The following is a 16,195-nucleotide window of genomic DNA, read 5'->3' on the forward strand; positions in this document are numbered from 1 at the left end:
TTTGGGCAAAGAACCCCAAAGAATGCAAAGAAGCAACGGTTCAAAGTGTCAAATGCCTGGAACATTTAGGTTTTCAAATAAACAAAACCAAGTCCAGACTAACACCGGAATCACGATTCCAGTGGTTAGGCCTTCAGTGGGACTTACAATCGCACACTCTATCAATTCCGTCGTTGAAAAGGAAAGAAATTGCAAGAGCTACAAAACAATTTCTCAAACGAAAACAACAAACATCCCGGAGGTGCCAGGAGAAGGATCCTGGGCTCACTCCAGTTTGCATCAGTCACCAGACTTTCTGCTCAGAGCCAAACTCAATATTAAACAGAGTATGGCGCTCAAGAGCGAATTGCAGATCACGTGGGACAAACTAGCCTCTATCCCAGCGATCTTACGGAAACGTCTCCGCCCCTGGACGGAGACAAAGAATCTTTCAAAAGCAATTCCTCTACAGTTTCCCCCTCCATCATTAGTGATCCACACAGACGCCTCACTAACAGGGTGGGAGGATACTCCCAGTACGAAAAAGTTCAAGGAACTTGGTCGTTAACATTCCGCCAGCTACATATCAATGTACTGGAGGCCTTGGCAGTATTCCTCACACTGAAACGGCTCCGTCCGCCCCCAAGAACTCACATTTCAAATTAGTTCTGGACAGTTGCAGTAGTAGTACACTGCATTACAGGGGCGGATCCAAGTCAAGCCACTTGAACCATGTCATGATAGCCATCTTTTCTCTGGCAAACAAAAACAAATGGCACCTGTCAGCCACTCACCTGGCAGAGTCAAGAACGTAGTAGCAGACGCTCTATCGCTCTCCACTCCGTTGGAATCGGAGTGACACTGGACAGGAGTTCATTCAATTGGATCAGTCTACAAGTCCCCGGACTCCAAGTAGACCTCTTCGCCACGGAGTCAAACCACAAACTCCCTTGTTACGTGGCACCCAACCTCGATCCTCTAGCATACGCTACGGATGGCAACTGATCCTCGATTGGAACGAATGGAAGAATATTTACCTCTTCCCTCCGTGAACCTTCTCATGAAAGTTTTAGACAAACTCAGGACATTCAAGGGCCAAGTAGCTCTAGTAGCTCCCAACTGGCCCAAAGAGCAATTGGTTCCCTCTACTCCTAGAGTTGAGACTCCGACCACTACTGATTCCCAACCCCAAACTAACACAGTTAGTGCAAACTCACACTGTCCGCTTCCTCAAGAATTCAGAAAACCCTAACTTTATGGATTTTCTGAAATTCGCAGCCATGAGGAATGCAGAAATTGATCCCCAGAATATCTCATTCTTGGAATCAGATAAAAAGAGAATCTACTCTCCGGCAATATGATTCATCTGTCAAGAAACTAGCAGAGTTCCTTAAGTTGTCAAATTCTCAAGTCATGACAACGAACCTAGCCATAACTTTCTTCAGATCATTGTTTGAGAAAGGCTTAGCAGCAAGCACTATCACTACGACCAAATCAGCTCTTAAAAAAGATCTTTCCAATTTGGTTTTTTAGCATAGACCTTACGGATTCGTTACTTTTACGTCCATACCAAAAGCTTGTGCTAGATTAAGACCATCAACGAGACCTAAATCAGTCCTCTTGGTTCCTAATGATGTCCTCAAACTGGCCTCGGACATTAACAATGACTCTTGCAATTATATATCCCTCCTGAGGAAAACCCTATTCTTATTAAGTTTAGCCTCCGGAGCTAGAATATCAGAACTGTCAGCCTTATCAAGGGAACCAGGCCACATTGAGTTCCTCCCCTCAGGGGAAGTCCTCTTATCCCCAGATCGCCATTTTCTAGCCAAAAATGAAGACCCACAGGACAGATGGTCCTCGTGGAAAATCCTACCACTACCTCAAGACATTTCCCTTTGTCCTGTCAACTCATTAAGAGCCTACCTAAGCAGAACAACTCTGAAATCTTCAGGGCCCATTGTTCATTAGGAAGGAAGGTGGTACATTATCCCTAAAAGGCATCAGGCAACAAATTTTATACTTCATTAAACAGGCCAATCCAGAGTCCTTTCCTCAGGCCCACGATGTTTTAGTGGGCGGTGGCCACATCTATTAATTATTTCCAACAACATAATTTTGACGATCTGAAGAAGTATACAGGCTGGAATCTCCGACAGTTTTCAAACGGCACTACCTAAAACCCTTAGAAGCCCTCAAATTTCCAGCAGTGGCAGCTGGAAACACAGTTTCTCCTGATTCTTAATTTTTACTATAACTTCTTGTAGCCTTCCCTTCTTTCTGCCCCATTGCACCCTTACTTAGTTTAGTCGCCTCCATGTATTGGGTTACCTTGAGTTTTGCTTTTGTTCATCATTCTAATTGGATTCAGTTCCATTCTTTTGTATATATCAACTTATAATCCTGTCTTTGCCTACCCTGTATTTTTATTGTTTGTTGTTAAGCTAACTAATTTTAAGTTATAATCGTGTTTTAGGGCTTATACTTCCCTTAGGGTAAGACTGTAATTTTAGTTGATTATTATACTATTAACCTTACAAGTGTTTAACTTTACTTCTTAATTTATCTGTACTGTTCCTCAAGCTTGGTGTTTAGCATTCTCTGGTACTATTTCACAGCCGACACAGGTCAAGCCCAGAAAAGGGATTTTGACGAAGGAAAAATCTATTTCTGGGCAACGACCTGTGTCGCCCTGTGAAACCCCACCCTGTTAGTTAGATTATCCTCACCCAGCTTACCCCAAGCTTGGAGCTATCTTCAGGAATGACGTCTCAGGCGTCGGAGGCGCTCACGGTAGTAGTAGACCCGCGGGAGCTGTAGCACGGCACCTCCGTAGTTCGGGGTTTTGTCGAAGGAAGAAGCTAAATGCAAGACCTCTGGTAGTGATTCCACTCGCTCCTTACTATACCGACACTTCTATAAGAAGTGAGCGAGCCATTTATCTTGGCATTATATTGTTTCTTTTTTCTCTAGGATGAATAGCAATATTTATTCCTCAGAAATAGTATCAAAGGAACCATTTCACAGGGCGACACAGGTCGTTGCCCAGAAATAGATTTTTCCTTCGTCAAAATCCCTTTTTTACTTGCAACCAGACTTCTGGATTCTTTTCTCATCCCAAGCTTTTCAATGTTTGGAAAGCCCAAATTATCGCACGGTAGGGTATTCTTACCAAATACAGTGGAAATCCTATGGACCACCCAAAAAGTCACCATGGACCACCAGTTGGGAACCTCTGCTCTAGTGTCTGTACCAGTGCTATATAGTTCAAATGGGCTTCTGGAGTGTGTACAGGGTAAAAATGATTATTTTATTGGGAGTTGTACCTACAGGCAGTCCCCAGAAATCGGTTGATTCAGTAAATGGCAATCCAGTTTTATGGGGCTTGTCTAGTGCTATAAAATCAGCAATTTATGGCACCATAACAGGCCAAGTTTCGGTTATCGGCGCCATAAGATGGCAATAATAGAGTTATGGCACCATAACATACCTAACAGAAGTGCCATTAACTGGGTATCGGCACCATTAACCAAAACTTGCCACCATAAGCGCCATAAGTCGCTGAGTTTTGGTTAATGGTGGTTTTCGCTTATCGGCACCCCACTTAGAACGGAACCCCTGCTGATAATTGGGGACTGCCGGCTTAGCAGTGGAATTCTTGCACGAGAGCCTGACGAAATATTGTTGGGATGCATCCTCTTGCAACCAAACTTTTTAGGTTTCAGAAATAAGGATCAGTGGTTTATATTTTGTAGTACTATTTTGTTTATGCCTATCTCATTATTCTTTATTGGGAATGAGCATGTTCTGATCCCTTTGGATAGCCAAAGTTATTCAGTGTATGGTCATTCCACTGAAGTAAAACTGACTCTGAAGTCTCGAGTGTCTGTACCAGTGCTATATAGTCAAATGAGCTTCTGGAGTGCTTACAGTGGATGGTGTTGATAAGAAATAGTCACTTATTTAAGAATGGAGTCATGGCTTTCATCATCTGCTTTGGGAAGTGCCTGCAATTAGCAGTGATGAATAACATAGTTTATCTTTTTTCTTTTGTTACCCCTCTTGAATTATGTAGTGTAATCAGAAAGCTCAGTATATTGTGTTGGTTATCCCCAGTATATATTCTATTTTTAACAACCAGGTATAGTCTAGGTTACTGTAAAACTGGAGTATTCTTTGTTGTGGTCTAATCATTTGTGTGTGTGTAAAATTAGCATAAAGTTTTTATTAGAGTAACTTACCCTGTAATTACATTGCTATAGTTTCTACTTCGACAGCAGCTTGAATTTTGAAATTCGTTGTAATATTCTTCTGTCCAGTATGTGAATAGACTCTGCCCACTTTCTGGAAAGAGGAGGAACATCTATATGAAAAGAGCTCTATTTGTTGCTGCTGTCGTAGAACCAACACGGTACTATAGGAGTGGAGCTTGTTTCTTGGATTTCAACCTTGTTGCTTCCTAATTCAGTGAAGTATTTGGGCTTATGTCCGTTTGTTATTGATTCTAATTTGTTTTTCGTTGTGGTTATGCGCTTTTCTGTCCGAATTAGTTAATATTTAGTTACTTTGGTTTATCGACTGGTTTTTCCTCTCACTGAGAATTACCGATCGATAGTTAGCAGTTCAGTAGTTTCAAATTAGGTTTGCTGACACTGTTTAGTTTGTTCAAACGTAATTAAAAATTTTGATAATCATTTGTGTTTTCATTTTGCAATTATTTTCATGAATATTTTAGATTCTAGTTCAACAATCTAAGGAATTGCAGTAAAGGCTGAAATACCAGCTTAACTAAGGCATCTTATGAGCCACATACCATTTGTGCTTCTTGCAGAGGACAGGATTGTACATTTGATAATACTTGCAAGGAGTGTGAAAGCTGGGATAAGAAAGCATGGAGGAATTTAATGTCTTATTTCAGTAAACTAGAAAGAGGTAGGAAGAGGAAGGCAGCTGCTAAAACTGAGAGTAAAGTAGCTAGTAACTTGCCTCCAAAGAAGGTGAATACAGATGTACCTGTTGTTATCTCTCCCATTTCTAATATTTTGTGTATTCAGAGTCCTCCCACTCCACCTTCACCTGGAACCCGACCGCTTTTCCAACCTGGAGAACAGGATTGATCAGAAGTTTGTGTGATGGCAAGTACTGTGGCTCAAGTAGGTGAATCTGTGCAATTTTTAATGGATATTTTTGATAAAAGTACAAGTGAAGTGACTGTGGAGGATGTAGCTACCCAGCCTGCAAACTCTCCTAGGCAAAGGTCATTGCCAGACCCTTAATAACCGCCCCCTCATTTGAACCTGTTGCGATGCAGGGCAAGTGAAGAGGCGTCTCAATTGTCCATGATCTCCCCTCAAGCCCAGCAACACCCAGCCCAGATTTGAGGCACCAGTGGCATTATTCCAGGGAGTCTCGCCCCTTGAAGAGACACTTTTCTTCATTGGAGCATTTTCTGCCCTGCAAAAGGCCCAAAGACCCTTTAAGAAGCCCACAAGCTTCTTGCAGCTTTTGGCAGTCCTGAGATACTATCGTCAGATCAGGAATCCCCAGACTGTCATTATTTGACACCCAGACAACGTTCTGCTGAACATCAGCATCTAAGCGCCTGGAAATGCCTGAGCACCCATTGGTGCCAAATTCTCACTCGTAACGTGAGCGCCCATGTACCCAGAAGCAGCTAGGCGCCTTGAAGCTCCCATGCCAGTGCTGACTGCTCACTCAACGGAGACACCAGCTCTTTCCTTTCAGGTACCTTCAGTGATGGATGATGATGTGGTCCAATTAAGCACAACTGAAGAACATTTGTTCCTACATGATTTACAAACCCTTGGTCCTTTACAAAAGGAATTTACTTTCAGAGTAGGCTGCAATATGGCCATTAAATTCTTGAACAAGGTGGTTAGGCAGTAACTACTGTCTGGTAGACGGGTAGGCCCGCCTGCCCGGATGTAAGCACTATACTTTGCTTTCGGCCGTCATCTGATGAAGACGTATGTTTCTGATCTCTTGCTTACTAGCTGTTAATTACAATTTTCCCGGTGGGATCTTTAATTTGTTATTTTGAATGAATATGTGTAAATTGTGTTTAATATTAATAATTAATTGACTTTAATAATTAATATGCAAACCCACTTTTTGTGATAGCCTTGCTAGCCGCCTTTCTGCTTTGTGTTAAGGGTCGGTGGCAAGGGTGTTCCAACACTCTTATCACATATTTTTGCCCTTTAATGCTAGGACGAGACATGTATTCATCCGAAATTTACCCTTACGCTATGGAAATTACTGAGGGGAACTTCAAAGGTTTGACCTTTGTTTCTTCTGGTATTTCCTCTTCTCCTTTGTCCTTTTACTAGCTATCAGTGTTTGAGGGATCTCCTCTCATTTCGGAGGGCGGTGCCCTTGGATGCGAGAGGAGTATCCATATTTTTTGAAATCATATTTTCTTTCTTTTACAGGCTCACATTGGTGATACAGTGTTACCCCCATATTTGCGGGGGAGGTGTACCGGACACCCCCGTGAATAGTTAAAACCCGCGAATAGTTAAAACCAGCTAATAGTTAAAACCACCACTAAAAATGCTTATAACTGCCTATCTTGAAAGTTCAGATACCAAATGTATACCTTTAATAACATCCTACTTCAAATATACCTAAAATTACTAAACTATTACTGTATTAATCTTTGAGGTTATATTATTAATATCATTTCAAAGTCATCTTAAACATTTCACCATTAAAAATATATACCTACAGCCAATAACAGAGAGAGAGAGAGAGAGAGAGAGAGACCGACCACTGAATGGCAACATCATATATCTGACCATCAAGAGTGAAATTATAAATTATTTCTGAGACAGAGAGAATAATAATGAGAGAGAGAGAGAGAGAGAGAGAGAGAGAGAGAGAGAGAGAGAGAGAGAGAGAGAGAGAGAGAGAGAATAACTCATAGACTCCGACTCCTCCCCCTCCACCAATTTGTATATCAAACTCATTTACTCCCTGCCCACCTTCCTCCACGTGGATAAAAAGACTGGGAATCGCTATTTCTAATTAATCTTATTAATATTTGAAAATTAGTTATAAGGTAAATCATTTATTTATACTACAAAAATAAACATACCCAAGTAAAAGAGAGAGAGAGAGAGAGAGAGGTTATTGTTTCTGTTTAATCTTATTAAACTTAATATTATTTGTAAACTTACTGTATATTATTATTTAACCGTAAAATATAGTAATGTCCTTAAAGATATACTTATACGTACACTTCCAACCCAAACAGAGAGCGAGAGTTACCACTAGGACACTTATCTCGTGTGGCAAAAGAGAGAGAGAGAGAGATTTAAAAGAGAGAAATGGATAGATTATTGTATTTCTTTAAAATGCTATCACATATGAATTTAGAAATTACACTGGAACCTTGACATACGATTGCCCTAATATACGAATGTTTTGAGATACAACAGAAAATTTGCGAAAATATAAGCTTTGATATACAACGAAATATTTGAGATACGATTTTGCAATGAGTGTTAGTTGTATAGGCGACCGATAAATGGTGTTCAGTCTGTTTGTTTGTTGGTGCTGCATGTTAACACGTCGTTGTTTAGTTCGTTGTATTTGCGCCTATTTTTCGTGTTATTTTGTCTAATTTATTATTAACCATGGGTCTCAAAGCTAAAGACAAAGCAGGTGATAAGAAAAAACCCAAGAAAATTATTTCGATGGAAGCAAAACATGAAATTATAGCAAAGCATGAACGTGGCGTTCGTATCGTCGATTTGGCAAACGAGTATGGTCGAAATCCTTCTACAATATCCACGATCATCAAGCAGAAGGAAGCTATAAAAACCTTCCAAAGGCATCACCATTATTTCTAAACTACGAACTGATTAAAAAAAATAAATAAAAATTAGTTTAGCAATGTTATTTCATTTGTGTTTATTACGTAGTTATTAGTGTACATACGTAAATAAAAAGAGAACAAATCGTTCCCCGCCACCCTTCCCTACCTCCTCCCCCTGCTGGCCTCACGTCATCTTTCATTGTGGTAAGTAAAGTTCCTTTCTTTTTTTAATTGATTTTATTAACATTTATTATCATTTATCACATTGCTATGTTATTTTATCATTATGTGTGTTTATTACTAGTTTATTTGTGTATAAATTGTGTATATTATATGTAATTTAGCTGTGTTTAGGTGTGGTTTCATAGCGCTAGAACGGATTAATACATATTACATTATTTTTAATGGGAAAAAATGCTTTGAGATACAACTGTTTTGATATACGACGATGGTAACGGAACAAATTAAATTCGTATGTCAAGGTTCCAGTGTAGTTATATTACTGTTATTATTATGTGAAAATATTTATAAACATACACATGTACCATAGAAATTCCCTCATCTCAGTGAGAGAGAGAGAGAGAGAGAGAGAGAGAGAGAGAGAGAGAGAGAGAGAGAGAGAGAGAGAGAGAGAGAGAGAATTTACATGATCCAGAGTGGGCAACACAAACTTCCCCTCCTGACACATTACATGATAAATCTGACAGCTGTTGGACCCCAACCATCTCAGCTTGGCTACGTGGAGTTCAAAGACAAGATGTGGGTTAAAATGGATTTTCTTTAATTCTTACATAATTTTTGTATTTATAAACTAAAATCTTGGTAATTCACTTCAGTATTTTCTTTATGAATTGATATTATTGCTGTTTACATTAATATTGATATTTGAAAATTAGTAAATAATTTATTTATCATCCAAAAAACATACATCTCTGTGAGAGAGAGAGAGAGAGAGAGAGAGAGAGAGAGAGAGAGAGAGAGAGAGAGAGAGAGAGAGAGAGAGAGAGAATTATTGTAGTATTTGTAAAATACTTTGTCATATGATTTTTGTAATTACAGTTATTATTATTGAATACAATAGCTGTTTCAACGGCATTTAATTTATATAGAATCTTCTCAATTCTTCTTATTATCTTTTTCTCGTCAGCATGTAGCTGGTGTATTAGGTTTCCTAAGGACATGTAAAGATTTTCATTTGTCTTAGGTTTATTCCTCTAACGTGTCGACAGCGCACAGGCAGTCATCTATGAGAGTATACAGTAAAGTGAATTAAGATATGTTTTACAAGTATTTATAGCATGCAAGGTCGCCTACAATCGGTGGGCGGGTCGGTGAGCAGGGATTTTAATTGGTCGTTGGAAGCTAACGAAATCTCTCCTGAGGCGTTGAGATCTGCCGGCTGTCCAGGTGACATATCTTCCGCTCGTTCTCTCCCGCTTTCTCTCTCTGCTTCTTCCTCTCTTTCTCTCTCTCGTACTCTCCCTCTTTCTCCCTCCACAAGTTCCTCTCTCGCTCTCTCTTTCTCGTTCGCTCCTTCTCACTCTCTCTCTTTCTCTCTCTGCTTGTTCCTCTCTCTCTCTTTCTATGTTCGTTATAAGTTCAGCTCTTTCTGGTCTCCTGTTATGCTTTTCCCTGTAGTGAATGAAAATGGCCCCTTCTTGAAGGTGGCAGGAGAGACACTTGGAGAGTCTGGTGGTGGTCATCCCGAAATAAGAATGGTGGCATCCATCCACCGAGCATGTGAATTCGTAGATGACACTCCTTCTCTTCCAAGACGTTTCTGGGGGCGCCGGGTTGTTTTTAAGAAGCAGCTGGCTGGTTTTCATGTTTTTGTAATAAATTATGAGGCTAATTTTATCACTTTCTGCAGTGGGGGAGACATTTTCACTGATTATTTTCCTTATAGCCTTTTCGTCTTCCAAATGTTTGTGGTGCGTATAATTTTTATAAAATATTTTTACAGCTCCACTTTGGTCGTTAGTTTCGGTCGTTCTTTCCTGGTGCCATTTATTTATGGAGTCCCTCGTTTGGCATTCGACCATGCGGTTTGAAAAGTTATTGTTTATGAGGACTTGTGTAGACCTTTCGATCTCCCTGGTGGTTTCTCTCCATGTGGAACAGTGTGTAAGGGCGCGGCATACAAAGGCATCTACCACAGTTCTTTTATACCTGTTTGGGTACTTGCTGGACCCATTAAGGCATAGACCCGGGTTTGTGGGTTTCTTATAAACCATGTTGGTGTACGTATTTCTGCTGTACCCGAACGTCCAGGAAGGGTAGGGCACCATCAATGCTGCATTCACACGTAAAGTGGAGGATGGAGCATTCTTCAAAAGTCTTTCTTAAAGTTTCAGGGTCCTCTTCTCTGTCAGCTCTTATGAAGGCGTCGTCTGTAGCGGTAGTATTGGGGAGGGCAGGGGATCTTATTGAAAGCCCTTTCTTTGACGACACTCGTAGAAGTTGGCAAATAGAACCCCTAATGGGGATCCCATTGCCACGCTGTCAATCTGGCAATAAAGATGTCCTCTGTGGGTTGTGAATGGTGCCTTCTTGGTGCATATTTCAAGAAGGGCTTTTAGGGCTTCCTCGGGGATGTTCAAAGCCTGTGTGTCCTCACATCTATATACTCTATCGAGGATGTGTTCAATCATCTCGTCAATTGGAACGTTCATGAAGAGGCTCTCGACATCAAGAGAGGCGATGATACCTGTAGATGGAGACTCCGTATATCACCACGAGAGAGAGAGGAGAGATTGAGGGTGGAGAGAGAGAGAGAGAGAGAAGGACCGAATGAGAGAGAGAGAGAGAGAGAGAGAGAGAGAGAGAGAGAGAGAGAGAGAGAGAGAGAGAGAGGAACTTGCGGAGAGAGAAAGAGAGAGAGAAAGAGAGGAAGAAGCAGAGAGAGAAAGTGGGAGAGAACGAGCGGAAGATACGTCACCTGGACAGCCCGCATTAGTACCTGCCGCCCAAGAGGTTGGTGCCCCAACCAACACCCAACCCACGCTAATAACTCCGGCCAGACCACGCAGATCTCAATGCCTCATTGAGAGATTTCGTTATCATCCAACGACCAATTAGAATCCCTGCTCACCAACCCGCCCACCGATTGTAGATGACCTTGCATGCTATAAATACTTGTATAACGTATCTTAATTCACTTTACTGTATACTCTCGTAGATGACTGCCTGTGCGCTGTCGACACGTTAGAGGAATAAACCTAAGACAAATGGAAATCTTTACATGTCCTTAGGAAACCTAATACACCAGCTACATGCTGACAAGAAAAAGATAATAAGAAGAATTGAGAAGATTCTATATAAATTAAATGCCGTTGAAGCAGCTATTGTATTCAATGGTACTGCCCTCAGAGAAGGCCTCCTTCCTAGTTATTATTATTATTATTATTATCGTTGTTGTTGTTATTACTATTATCATTTGAAAATATTAATAAACATATTATACATATTATACATACGTGTACCATAAAAATCTCTCATCTCGGTAAAGAGAGAGAGAGAGAGAGAGAGAGAGAGAGAGAGAGAGAGAGAGAGAGAGAGAGAAACCTGGAGTTCAAAAGAAAGATGTGTGAAGACTGGGATTTCCTTCATTCTTACATAATTTTTAAAATTTATAAACTAAAATCTTACTAATTCACTGTATTATTCTTTATTGAAGTGATTGCTCTTTACATTAATGTTAATATTTGAAAATTAGTAAATCATTTATCATACAAAAAGCATACATCTCTGTAAGAGAGAGAGAGAGAATTACGTATTATTATTATGTGATATCATTTAATCTTACTAAACTTACTAATACAGTATTGATCAATATTAATATTTTAAAATGAGTAAATCATTTTTGTATCATAACAATGTATTTAGGCAGGAAAATAACATCAGAATACACTAATTGTGATTATTTATTGTCGGAAAACGCCATGAATAGGCGAATTCACTGCAAATAATGGTAGATATGGTGCAGAGAAAAATCCGCAAATCAGTGAGTCCGCGAATCTGGAGAACGCGAATACGGGTGCCTCACTGTAGTTGGTTACAGTAGTAGATGGTTGGATATCTCTTTGTGTTGACTATCCTAACCTTGGAATAGTACCTGTGACTCGTAGCATGCTGTAATATTGGTCCTCGAGTGTGTGTACTGTTCCTCGCTGGAAATCATATTCGTTAGCTGCTGCTATCCTGGAGTTTCGTGACTGGACAAAGCCTTCGCCACTGCCCTGTGATTATTAACTCCATTCCTGCTGGTAAATGTACCTCATCCTATAGAAGAAGTCTTGTAGAATTTAGAGAAGTCGAAGAGTAAGAGAGTTTGTCAAGTGTTGTCATCCTCCTCTTCGGAATCATCATATTTTCATCAGCCTCCACCCCTTCAACTTCTAAGGCTCCCTGCCGAAGAAGGAGAAGGTAGTCTCCCCCCAAAGAAGTCTCGTCACAGGACTTCTAAGATCCAACTGCCTCCTCAGTTCGAAGAGGCAGTTGGATCTTCCTCTAGCTCGCCCGTTACTTTGGGAACAGGAACCGACATGCTGTCCCCAAGAGGCATAGAAGTGCAAACTTCCGTTCGCACTTCTGCTGATGGTTCTAAAGGTTTTGCCCCTTAGACTAGTTCTGTGTCGGGTGCTCTTTCGCAAGTTTCCCCGAGCATATGTAAATCTACGGATTCGCGTGCATCCAAAGTCGGTGATGCTGAGTTTCCTAACCATCATGACTCAGCCACGGAGTGGAAGAAAGGATTGAGTTGCTCAGGTGACTCAAGGCTTGCCGGTGATTGCTTTTGCGGTGATTGCTCAGTTCCCAGGGTTGACGTGACGGTCCCACGGGACTGTGCATGCAATGAGACTGGTAGGGGGTCCCCATTTGGTCCTCTTGAGAGGTTTCGGCCTCAACGAGGACTTGGACATGTCGGAGGACGGTACTGGCCCACTCCAGTTGACCGACCAGTCCCGGTGACAGTGAACGTTTCACCTGCCTCGTAAAAGTTTCGTAACCCTCCCCTGGAAAGTGTTTTTTCCAGACGATAATGCTCTCCTCGACTCACATTGTGGCCATCACCACAAGTTGATGGCTGCCCGTGACTCACTTCTCCTGCTAGTTCTGCTACCAAGGCGAGCAAGAGCGTCTAGTCTTCCTCACCTATTCCCTCTACTTCCTATGGCTATGCCAGGAGGGGCGAGGTGAATAAGAGGGATCCTGCAGAGTGCTATCCGTAGGATTCAGCGTTGGGGGACTACATTCCTGGAGGGATCTTAGGGTCCTACCGGATGTATGTCAACATCATTGAGGAAGGATCTTATGTCAAATCTGGGGACTATGTCTCCCTGGCTTTTTCTGTTTTTGGGCAAATTTCAATTTGCAGTCCCCTATGGGTTCTTGTGTTTTGGGAGCCTCGAGTGTATATTCTGTTGAATTGTACTCGCATTCCAGTCTTGAATGATTTGCATTTTGGACTGATTTTTATGCCTGTTCCTCCTCAATTTCTACGGGAGTCGAGGAGGGGCCTCCACACTGATGATCAGTTTACGAAATTCAGGGCCTTACCAAGCGCTTAAATTCTTTAGAATTTCTAGCACTCTCCGAGTGTTTTGGTCTTCTATGATCTGGAAACACTTGGGCGAGACAAGAATTCCTGATAATTGTTACTACAATACTTGGGAATCTCGCTGAATGCTCGAATTCCTTGGAATTTCTGGCTTTCTCGGAGTGTTGTGGTTTTCTATAATTTCCAAACTCGGGCGAGAGACATCCCTGGTAAATGTTACGTATTATGAAAATTGGGCGTCTCGCCAAGCTATTAAATTCTTGGAATTTCTGGTGCTCACAGAGTGATTTGGTTTTTTCTGATTTCCAAACACTCAGGTAGCAGGCATTTCCGATAAGTATTACAATAATCGGGAGTCTCGCCAAGCGCCTGGATCCCTTGGTTTCGCTGGTGCTCGCTGAGTGCTCGACTTCATCATAGTATTGCCAAGTACCATGGCAAGACAAGGCTCGCCCGATTATTGTCTTACGAGAGTCGGGTTTTCTCGCTGAGGGTGGAAATTCTCACGAATTCTAACACTCGCCGAGTGCTAACTATTATGAGTGCCTGGATAGCGAGATGAGCCTTTACCAGTACAGATAAGTTCACTCCTCAGTCTGGTTTGGAGTTATGGAGAGCTTGGAACTGCATGCAATACCTTCTAGGTGAATGGTCAAGTACTGTCCTCATGTATTGGATCTGAGGGTCCGAACACGTAGGAAAAGAGACACAGAATCCCTCTTTATTCAGAGTTTCGACCTCAAAGGAGAACATTTAATTGGGAAGAAGTGATAGTTCTTTGTTGACAATTACCACTCATAATTATGTAGTGGTGATCTGCTCAGCTCACTCGATTTGTCTCTACCAATGAGCTCTCTGCTTTTGATTGGTGTGGTTCCTTGCCATGACATAGCACCCTCCCTTCCTGTGTTGCAGCGAGTTTTCACGGGGTCATCTTTCGTCTTTATCATCTGACGCCTCCTAACCTCTGTCTTCAAAAGGTTCCACTTCCTAAGAAGTGGAAGGTATTCTCCGCCACTCAAGAAGTCTCACCTTTCCCAGGGGAGGAAGCAATTGGTTGTCTCTTCGGCTCACCTCCTGCTTCTGGAGCAGGAACCTGGATGCTATTCCCAAAATATTGTCTCTCTCGAGCCCCAGGTTCTCTTGTCTCTAGTTCCAAGGGCGCTGCTCATGGAACCTGGGCTGTGTCAGGTATAATCGTGCATGGGACTCTCCGAGTGTACAACCCCCAAAGGGGGGGGGGGTGTCATACATCCACAGTCAGTGATAGTAGTCTTCTCTCCATCATGATAGTGGCGCAGGATGAGAGAAGGGACCTAGCAACGTTGGTGGCTCAGACCCACCTGTGAAAGCCAGGAATGGCTCTTCTTCAGGTGCCAAGATCGATGTCGTTGTTCCTCAGGACAATGCATCTGATGGAGATAGGAGGTCCTCTGTGTATTCCTCTTTGTGCGATTCAATCATGGAGAAGATAGATGCGTAGCAAGACGTGGCAAGTTCTCACTAGCTTTTACTGCATTTAACTACAGTCAACTTTCGCTTGCGTTTGCGTGAACAAAACTATTGTAGAAAATGAATCCTTCGTTTAACAGAGTGAGAACATCGCAAGTTTAGAGAGGAGCGGGCAAGAAAGTCAATCCTCCTCTCTTCTTCCCCTCTACTTCCTGGTGATACCAGAATGAACAAGGAAATAATATGAATTCTATGGGGTCTACTCCTCAGAGTGTGAACCCGAGAGTATTTTTTTGGTTCAATCTTAGGATCTTACTGAACATATGTCAATCTGTTCAGGATGGATAGCACAGAGAGGTTTGAATGCCTCTCCAGTGCTAATGTTTTGGGAACAACCAGATTAATAAACATTACCTTAATATAATTTATTTAGCCCTAAACCCCCAAAAACCGCACCAAAATTTACCACATTGGCAACCCTGTTACCTCCTATTCTGTCCGCCAGTTGGCAACACTGCCGTTGACAGTTACAAAACCTTCCCTTGAAAATCAGTTGTTAATGAACACCTGTGTTTTTTTTACATCACTGCCGCTCTTTATAAATTTCCTAAACCTTTTTGTGCCTTTAAAGCTCTCATTAATTGTTAATGCGACTTTGTTAATTACCACTCACGTATTACATCCATGAAATAGTGAATTAACTTTTATTTCTGTTGTGGTATTTATATTATATTACGAATTTTTGCGCAACCCGGAATTACGTGACCTGTCCGACAGTCCAATGGATTGCCAAGATAATTCAATGCTTCCTTCTGCCAGCAACATCAGGAATTACCCAGCTTGTGGGACAAGGATGAGTAGCAGGGAGTATGAACCCCATGACATTTGTAGCTTTTGTCGTGGACAGGTTTGTGACTTGACTTCTCGTTGTGACTTATGTAAGCCTTGGTCTGACGAAGACTTGACGACTTAGCCTATATGAAACATCAAAGAATCTTGCAGCGTAACAGATTTATTAAGGAGAAAAAGAAATCGGTAGCTAGACCTGTATCTAATAATTTCCTTGATTTGTGCGCTCATGGTTCTGGCTCTTCGGTGTCGGTATCATGTGATTCCGATTCTGAATTAATTGATTATTTGCCACCTGTACAACCGGTAAATAGTGAAGTCGTTTCTGATGTTGATTCAGATTTTGGCGATGGAAACTAGTTGGAAACAAATGTTTGAAAAATTACAACTTAGTTTAGACAAGAGACATTTCAGCCAAGTTTAACAAGCTGTCAGAGAATTTTGTAGAAGCTTTTACTAGAATGTCTAACACTTTTAGATTCATTTTCAGCTCCTCGTCAGGTACCTGTCGACAG

The 16,195-nt window shown here is 41.5% G+C and overlaps 1 protein-coding gene across 1 annotated transcript in view; it reads left to right on the forward strand.

The window, feature by feature from the left end:
• LOC135226492 (peroxisomal carnitine O-octanoyltransferase-like) overlaps positions 1–16,195 on the forward strand; it is a gene marked incomplete in the record, with an annotated part of 719,233 nt that overhangs the window by 108,507 nt on the left and 594,531 nt on the right.

The sequence above is a fragment of the Macrobrachium nipponense genome, chromosome 14 (assembly GCF_015104395.2).
Source record: "Macrobrachium nipponense isolate FS-2020 chromosome 14, ASM1510439v2, whole genome shotgun sequence".
NCBI classification, from domain to species: Eukaryota; Metazoa; Arthropoda; class Malacostraca; order Decapoda; family Palaemonidae; genus Macrobrachium; species Macrobrachium nipponense.